The sequence below is a fragment of the Schistocerca gregaria genome, unplaced genomic scaffold (assembly GCF_023897955.1).
Source record: "Schistocerca gregaria isolate iqSchGreg1 unplaced genomic scaffold, iqSchGreg1.2 ptg001628l, whole genome shotgun sequence".
NCBI classification, from domain to species: domain Eukaryota; kingdom Metazoa; phylum Arthropoda; class Insecta; order Orthoptera; family Acrididae; genus Schistocerca; species Schistocerca gregaria.
This window is the reverse complement of record NW_026062900.1, coordinates 7,501-15,000: the sequence shown is the minus strand read 5'-3', so window position 1 is coordinate 15,000 and position 7,500 is coordinate 7,501. Positions and strand designations below refer to the sequence as shown.

At 52.7% G+C, this 7,500-nt stretch overlaps 3 non-coding genes across 3 annotated transcripts in view; all 3 read left to right on the top strand.

Annotated features, from left to right (window-relative positions):
- The first annotated feature begins 4,115 nt into the window (after positions 1–4,115).
- On the top strand, positions 4,116–6,008 carry LOC126333671 (small subunit ribosomal RNA). Its single transcript, XR_007564331.1, has one exon. It is a non-coding gene; the product is annotated as a small subunit ribosomal RNA (ribosomal RNA).
- A 362-nt stretch (positions 6,009–6,370) lies between these two features.
- On the top strand, positions 6,371–6,525 carry LOC126333668 (5.8S ribosomal RNA). The gene has a single exon (XR_007564328.1). It is a non-coding gene; the product is annotated as a 5.8S ribosomal RNA (ribosomal RNA).
- Positions 6,526–6,713: 188 nt separating this feature from the next.
- LOC126333674 (large subunit ribosomal RNA) overlaps positions 6,714–7,500 on the top strand; it is a 4,222-nt gene continuing 3,435 nt past the window's right edge. Inside the window, exon 1 of the ribosomal RNA XR_007564333.1 lies at positions 6,714–7,500. This exon is cut by the window's right edge and continues 3,435 nt beyond it. This is a non-coding gene — a ribosomal RNA (large subunit ribosomal RNA).

Genomic DNA, 7,500 nt, shown 5'->3' with positions numbered 1-7,500 from the left:
TAACCTAACTCAATTTGTCCCTTAACCTAACTCAATTTGTCCCTTAACCTAACTCAATTTGTCCCTTAACCTAACTCAATTTGTCCCTTAACCTAACTCAATTTGTCCCTTAACCTAACTCAATTTGTCCCTTAACCTAACTCAATTTGTCCCTTAACCTAACTCAATTTGTCCCTTAACCTAACTCAATTTGTCCCTTAACCTAACTCAATTTGTCCCTTAACCTAACTCAATTTGTCCCTTAACCTAACTCAATTTGTCCCTTAACCTAACTCAATTTGTCCCTTAACCTAACTCAAGTTGTCCCTTAACCTAACTCAAGTTGTCCCTTAACCTAACTCAAGTTGTCCCTTAACCTAACTCAAGTTGTCCCTTAACCTAACTCAAGTTGTCCCTTAACCTAACTCAAGTTGTCCCTTAACCTAACTCAAGTTGTCCCTTAACCTAACTCAAGTTGTCCCTTAACCTAACTCAAGTTGTCCCTTAACCTAACTCAAGTTGTCCCTTAACCTAACTCAAGTTGTCCCTTAACCTAACTCAAGTTGTCCCTTAACCTAACTCAAGTTGTCCCTTAACCTAACTCAAGTTGTCCCTTAACCTAACTCAAGTTGTCCCTTAACCTAACTCAAGTTGTCCCTTAACCTAACTCAAGTTGTCCCTTAACCTAACTCAAGTTGTCCCTTAACCTAACTCAAGTTGTCCCTTAACCTAACTCAAGTTGTCCCTTAACCTAACTCAAGTTGTCCCTTAACCTAACTCAAGTTGTCCCTTAACCTAACTCAAGTTGTCCCTTAACCTAACTCAAGTTGTCCCTTAACCTAACTCAAGTTGTCCCTTAACCTAACTCAAGTTGTCCCTTAACCTAACTCAAGTTGTCCCTTAACCTAACTCAAGTTGTCCCTTAACCTAACTCAAGTTGTCCCTTAACCTAACTCAATTTGTCCCTTAACCTAACCCACGTTGTCCCTTAACCTAACTCAAGTTGTCCCTTAACCTAACTCAAGTTGTCCCTTAACCTAACTCAAGTTGTCCCTTAACCTAACTCAAGTTGTCCCTTAACCTAACTCAAGTTGTCCCTTAACCTAACTCAAGTTGTCCCTTAACCTAACTCAAGTTGTCCCTTAACCTAACTCAAGTTGTCCCTTAACCTAACTCAAGTTGTCCCTTAACCTAACTCAAGTTGTCCCTTAACCTAACTCAAGTTGTCCCTTAACCTAACTCAAGTTGTCCCTTAACCTAACTCAAGTTGTCCCTTAACCTAACTCAAGTTGTCCCTTAACCTAACTCAAGTTGTCCCTTAACCTAACTCAAGTTGTCCCTTAACCTAACTCAAGTTGTCCCTTAACCTAACTCAAGTTGTCCCTTAACCTAACTCAAGTTGTCCCTTAACCTAACTCAATTTGTCCCTTAACCTAACTCAATTTGTCCCTTAACCTAACTCAATTTGTCCCTTAACCTAACTCAATTTGTCCCTTAACCTAACTCAATTTGTCCCTTAACCTAACTCAATTTGTCCCTTAACCTAACTCAATTTGTCCCTTAACCTAACTCAATTTGTCCCTTAACCTAACTCAAGTTGTCCCTTAACCTAACTCAAGTTGTCCCTTAACCTAACTCAATTTGTCCCTTAACCTAACCCACGTTGTCCCTTAACCTAACTCAAGTTGTCCCTTAACCTAACTCAAGTTGTCCCTTAACCTAACTCAAGTTGTCCCTTAACCTAACTCAAGTTGTCCCTTAACCTAACCGACGTTGTCCCTTAACCTAACCGACGTTGTCCCTTAACCTAACCCACGTTGTCCCTTAACCTAACCCACGTTGTCCCTTAACCTAACCCACGTTGTCCCTTAACCTAACCCACGTTGTCCCTTAACCTAACCCACGTTGTCCCTTAACCTAACCCACGTTGTCCCTTAACCTAACCCACGTTGTCCCTTAACCTAACCCACGTTGTCCCTTAACCTAACCCACGTTGTCCCTTAACCTAACCCACGTTGTCCCTTAACCTAACCCACGTTGTCCCTTAACCTAACCCACGTTGTCCCTTAACCTAACCCACGTTGTCCCTTAACCTAACCCACGTTGTCCCTTAACCTAACCCACGTTGTCCCTTAACCTAACCCACGTTGTCCCTTAACCTAACCCACGTTGTCCCTTAACCTAACCCACGTTGTCCCTTAACCTAACCCACGTTGTCCCTTAACCTAACCCACGTTGTCCCTTAACCTAACCCACGTTGTCCCTTAACCTAACCCACGTTGTCCCTTAACCTAACCCACGTTGTCCCTTTGCCTAACATAGTTCACTGCTCGGAATCTCTGGTGTCGTTGTTATCCTCATGTAGATGTCTTGCGAGTGTTGCTTACTTTCCACATATTCCTGCTATCCACTGTCAATTGTACTGCAATAGGACTATATCGCCGACCCCCCCCCTCCCCCCCCTCTGTCCCCCTCTGTCCCCCTCTTTGTGTCTCTGTCCTCTCAAGCTGGTCGGTCTGGCGTTTGAGTGTTAAATGAGCCTCGCAGCTGTTCAGTTGCATTCAGATGTCGACGCCCTCAGTGTACGTCGTGGTATGGTCTGTGTCCATTGTCCGCTGATGTCGTACGCGTAACCCACACGCTGTACCGATCATCGGTCGTTACGTACAGAGTGAAGTAGTGTGATACGTGTGACCGTACGCTGGCTGTGCCCAACGGTGTCGAATCTCAATTTCCATATGTTGTGCTTGATGCTACTTGTCTCGTCTCCCAATAACAGCTAGGTTGCACTGTGGTACGCCGTAGAGGCGTGTGGGAGGAACGTACGAACGCATTGTATGTCACCCTGGGTCGCTGGGGGTGGTGGTGCGGTGAGTCAGGTCAGGTCAGGTCAGCGTGAGCCGTCTGATGTAGTGACGCGTGTATTCCGACTTTGTCGTATTGCCTCACACAAAGTGCTACCCTGGTGGACCGCGTTCCATATCTGGGACATGCCGCAGATGCCGGTTGACAGTGGATCGCGGAAGGTACATCGCATACGTGCGCGGGCCACCTTCCACGTGTTCTCTTCTGCACATGTCGCAGTGTGTATGTGGTCTGATGTAGCGTGTCGTGACACATGACATCCTGGCATGCAAGAATTGTTGAATTCGCAAATGTAGGTGGACATCTACGTTTACTGCCCAAGATACGCAAATGAACTGGAAATCCGTTGTTGAGCGGTTGTTCACGCTGGAGGTGAATCTGTGATGGCGACGATCGGTACAGCTATTAACCGGTTGTTTCAGCGGTACCCGCCACATCCACACGCGTGACTAGGCCCATGTGGGTATGAAGCGATACGCGGCGGTGGCTTGGTGGGACTGTTCCCGGCCGGTGAAGGGGGGCCGCCCGGCGTGTTGGCCGCGCGCTGCGTGGGCGCACGCGCAACAGGCGGCTGGTGGGGGGCGCCGAGTGGCAGGAGCGCCAGCCGACGGGCCCGGCAGGCGGCGCAGCTACGCTGCGGCGCACCCTGCACGCGGCGCCTGGCGGCCAAAGTTGGTTCAGCCGAGCCCGGTGCGAAGCGCGGTGGACATCTGCAGTGTGCTGGTCTGATTGAGGACTGTGTGCGTTGAGGATGCGCCGCCGCCTGGCACTCGGCGCCGCGACGCCGTCTGCTGCTCGGTCGCCCCAGCGGTTCTCGCAGGTGGTTTGTATCGCAGTTGTGCGGACGTGTTGGCGCGTGCGCTGTGCTGGGAGAGTTCGCTTCTGCACCCAAGTGGGGCTTTGCCCTTGTGTGGCGCTGGCGTTGGAGCTGCCGGTCACCATAGGTGGCGCGTGTTGTCTCCCGCCGGCAATGCCACGACAGCACGCTCCCGGGCCTCTGTCGGCAGCGGCAAGCTCAGTTGGGAGCAAGGGTGTTCGCACTAAAACCGTCTACTCGCCTAACTCCGGGCGATTGCGCCTCTCTCGAAACCGACCAAGTACCTAGGACGGCGCTGCGCGCCGCCGGGACCTGAGAGGGTTTCGAGGTGTATCGTGCAGGGGAGCTCGGCCTCCTCCTGTTTGCAGAATAATTGAGCGGACGCTTGCGTGTTCGCGCGGGCCCCCGGGACACACTCCCGGGCGGCCGGCTGCTCAGCTCTAGTTGACGCAGCTCCCTGGTTGATCCTGCCAGTAGTCATATGCTTGTCTCAAAGATTAAGCCATGCATGTCTCAGTACAAGCCGCATTAAGGTGAAACCGCGAATGGCTCATTAAATCAGTTATGGTTCCTTAGATCGTACCCACGTTACTTGGATAACTGTGGTAATTCTAGAGCTAATACATGCAAACAGAGTCCCGACCAGAGATGGAAGGGACGCTTTTATTAGATCAAAACCAATCGGATTGGCTTGTCTGGTCCGTTTGCCTTGGTGACTCTGAATAACTTTGGGCTGATCGCACGGTCCTCGTACCGGCGACGCATCTTTCAAATGTCTGCCTTATCAACTGTCGATGGTAGGTTCTGCGCCTACCATGGTTGTAACGGGTAACGGGGAATCAGGGTTCGATTCCGGAGAGGGAGCCTGAGAAACGGCTACCACATCCAAGGAAGGCAGCAGGCGCGCAAATTACCCACTCCCGGCACGGGGAGGTAGTGACGAAAAATAACGATACGGGACTCATCCGAGGCCCCGTAATCGGAATGAGTACACTTTAAATCCTTTAACGAGTATCTATTGGAGGGCAAGTCTGGTGCCAGCAGCCGCGGTAATTCCAGCTCCAATAGCGTATATTAAAGTTGTTGCGGTTAAAAAGCTCGTAGTTGGATTTGTGTCCCACGCTGTTGGTTCACCGCCCGTCGGTGTTTAACTGGCATGTATCGTGGGACGTCCTGCCGGTGGGGCGAGCCGAAGGGGTGCTTTCGCGTCCCGAGGCGGACCCCGTTTAAATCCTACCAGGGTGCTCTTTGTTGAGTGTCTCGGTGGGCCGGCACGTTTACTTTGAACAAATTAGAGTGCTTAAAGCAGGCAAGCCCGCCTGAATACTGTGTGCATGGAATAATGGAATAGGACCTCGGTTCTATTTTGTTGGTTTTCGGAACCCGAGGTAATGATTAATAGGGACAGGCGGGGGCATTCGTATTGCGACGTTAGAGGTGAAATTCTTGGATCGTCGCAAGACGAACAGAAGCGAAAGCATTTGCCAAGTATGTTTTCATTAATCAAGAACGAAAGTTAGAGGTTCGAAGGCGATCAGATACCGCCCTAGTTCTAACCATAAACGATGCCAGCCAGCGATCCGCCGCAGTTCCTCCGATGACTCGGCGGGCAGCCTCCGGGAAACCAAAGCTTTTGGGTTCCGGGGGAAGTATGGTTGCAAAGCTGAAACTTAAAGGAATTGACGGAAGGGCACCACCAGGAGTGGAGCCTGCGGCTTAATTTGACTCAACACGGGAAACCTCACCAGGCCCGGACACCGGAAGGATTGACAGATTGATAGCTCTTTCTTGATTCGGTGGGTGGTGGTGCATGGCCGTTCTTAGTTGGTGGAGCGATTTGTCTGGTTAATTCCGATAACGAACGAGACTCTAGCCTGCTAACTAGTCGCGTGACATCCTTCGTGCTGTCAGCGATTACTTTTCTTCTTAGAGGGACAGGCGGCTTCTAGCCGCACGAGATTGAGCAATAACAGGTCTGTGATGCCCTTAGATGTTCTGGGCCGCACGCGCGCTACACTGAAGGAATCAGCGTGTCTTCCTAGGCCGAAAGGTCGGGGTAACCCGCTGAACCTCCTTCGTGCTAGGGATTGGGGCTTGCAATTGTTCCCCATGAACGAGGAATTCCCAGTAAGCGCGAGTCATAAGCTCGCGTTGATTACGTCCCTGCCCTTTGTACACACCGCCCGTCGCTACTACCGATTGAATGATTTAGTGAGGTCTTCGGACTGGTACGCGGCATCGACTCTGTCGTTGCCGATGCTACCGGAAAGATGACCAAACTTGATCATTTAGAGGAAGTAAAAGTCGTAACAAGGTTTCCGTAGGTGAACCTGCGGAAGGATCATTACCGACTAGACTGCATGTCTTTCGATGTGCGTGTCGTGTCGCGCAACACGCTACCTGTACGGCAGTGGCCGTGCGCCGCGTGCGGAACCACGCGTGCCTCTCAAAACTAGCGGAAGTGTTGTTGTTGTGTGGTACGAGCGCTGAAGCTCTGGAGCGGCTGGCCTGCGGTACCTGGCGCCTGGCGCCGGTTTTGAATGACGTTCGCCCGAGTGCCTGTCCGCTCCGGTGTGGAGCCGTACGACGCCCATCGGCTGTGAGGCCGTTGGACACAAAAAAAATAGTGGAACAGGGGCCGTCAGACGCCTCAGTCCCGCAAATGCTACTGTCTTGAAAGAGACAGTGGGAGACTGAAAAGGAAAAGATCACCCAGGACGGTGGATCACTCGGCTCGTGGGTCGATGAAGAACGCAGCAAATTGCGCGTCGACATGTGAACTGCAGGACACATGAACATCGACGTTTCGAACGCACATTGCGGTCCATGGATTCCGTTCCCGGGCCACGTCTGGCTGAGGGTCGGCTACGTATACTGAAGCGCGCGGCGTTTGTCCCGCTTCGGAGACGTGGGAGTGTCGTGGTCGCCTGTGTGGCCGGCCGCGTCTCCTTAAACGTGCGATGCGCGCCCGTCGCCTGGCGGTTCGCATACCGGTACTTTCTCGGTAGCGTGCACAGCCGGCTGGCGGTGTGGCGTGCGACACCTCGTACAACGACCTCAGAGCAGGCGAGACTACCCGCTGAATTTAAGCATATTACTAAGCGGAGGAAAAGAAACTAACAAGGATTCCCCCAGTAGCGGCGAGCGAACAGGGAAGAGTCCAGCACCGAACCCCGCAGGCTGCCGCCTGTCGTGGCATGTGGTGTTTGGGAGGGTCCACTACCCCGACGCCTCGCGCCGAGCCCAAGTCCAACTTGAATGAGGCCACGGCCCGTAGAGGGTGCCAGGCCCGTAGCGGCCGGTGCGAGCGTCGGCGGGACCTCTCCTTCGAGTCGGGTTGCTTGAGAGTGCAGCTCCAAGTGGGTGGTAAACTCCATCTGAGACTAAATATGACCACGAGACCGATAGCGAACAAGTACCGTGAGGGAAAGTTGAAAAGAACTTTGAAGAGAGAGTTCAAAAGTACGTGAAACCGTTCTGGGGTAAACGTGAGAAGTCCGAAAGGTCGAACGGGTGAGATTCACGCCCATCCGGCCACTGGCCCCCGCCCTCGGCAGATGGGGCCGGCCGCCCGCGCGGAGCAATCCGCGGCGGGGTCGTGTCCGGTTGCCTTTCCACTCGCCGCGGGGTGGGGCCGTTCCGGTGTGCGGTGGGCCGCACTTCTCCCCTAGTAGGACGTCGCGACCCGCTGGGTGCCGGCCTACGGCCCGGGTGCGCAGCCTGTCCTTCCGCGGGCCTCGGTTCGCGTCTGTTGGGCAGAGCCCCGGTGTCCTGGCTGGCTGCTCGGCGGTATATCTGGAGGAGTCGATTCGCCCCTTTGGGCGCTCGGGCTCCCGGCA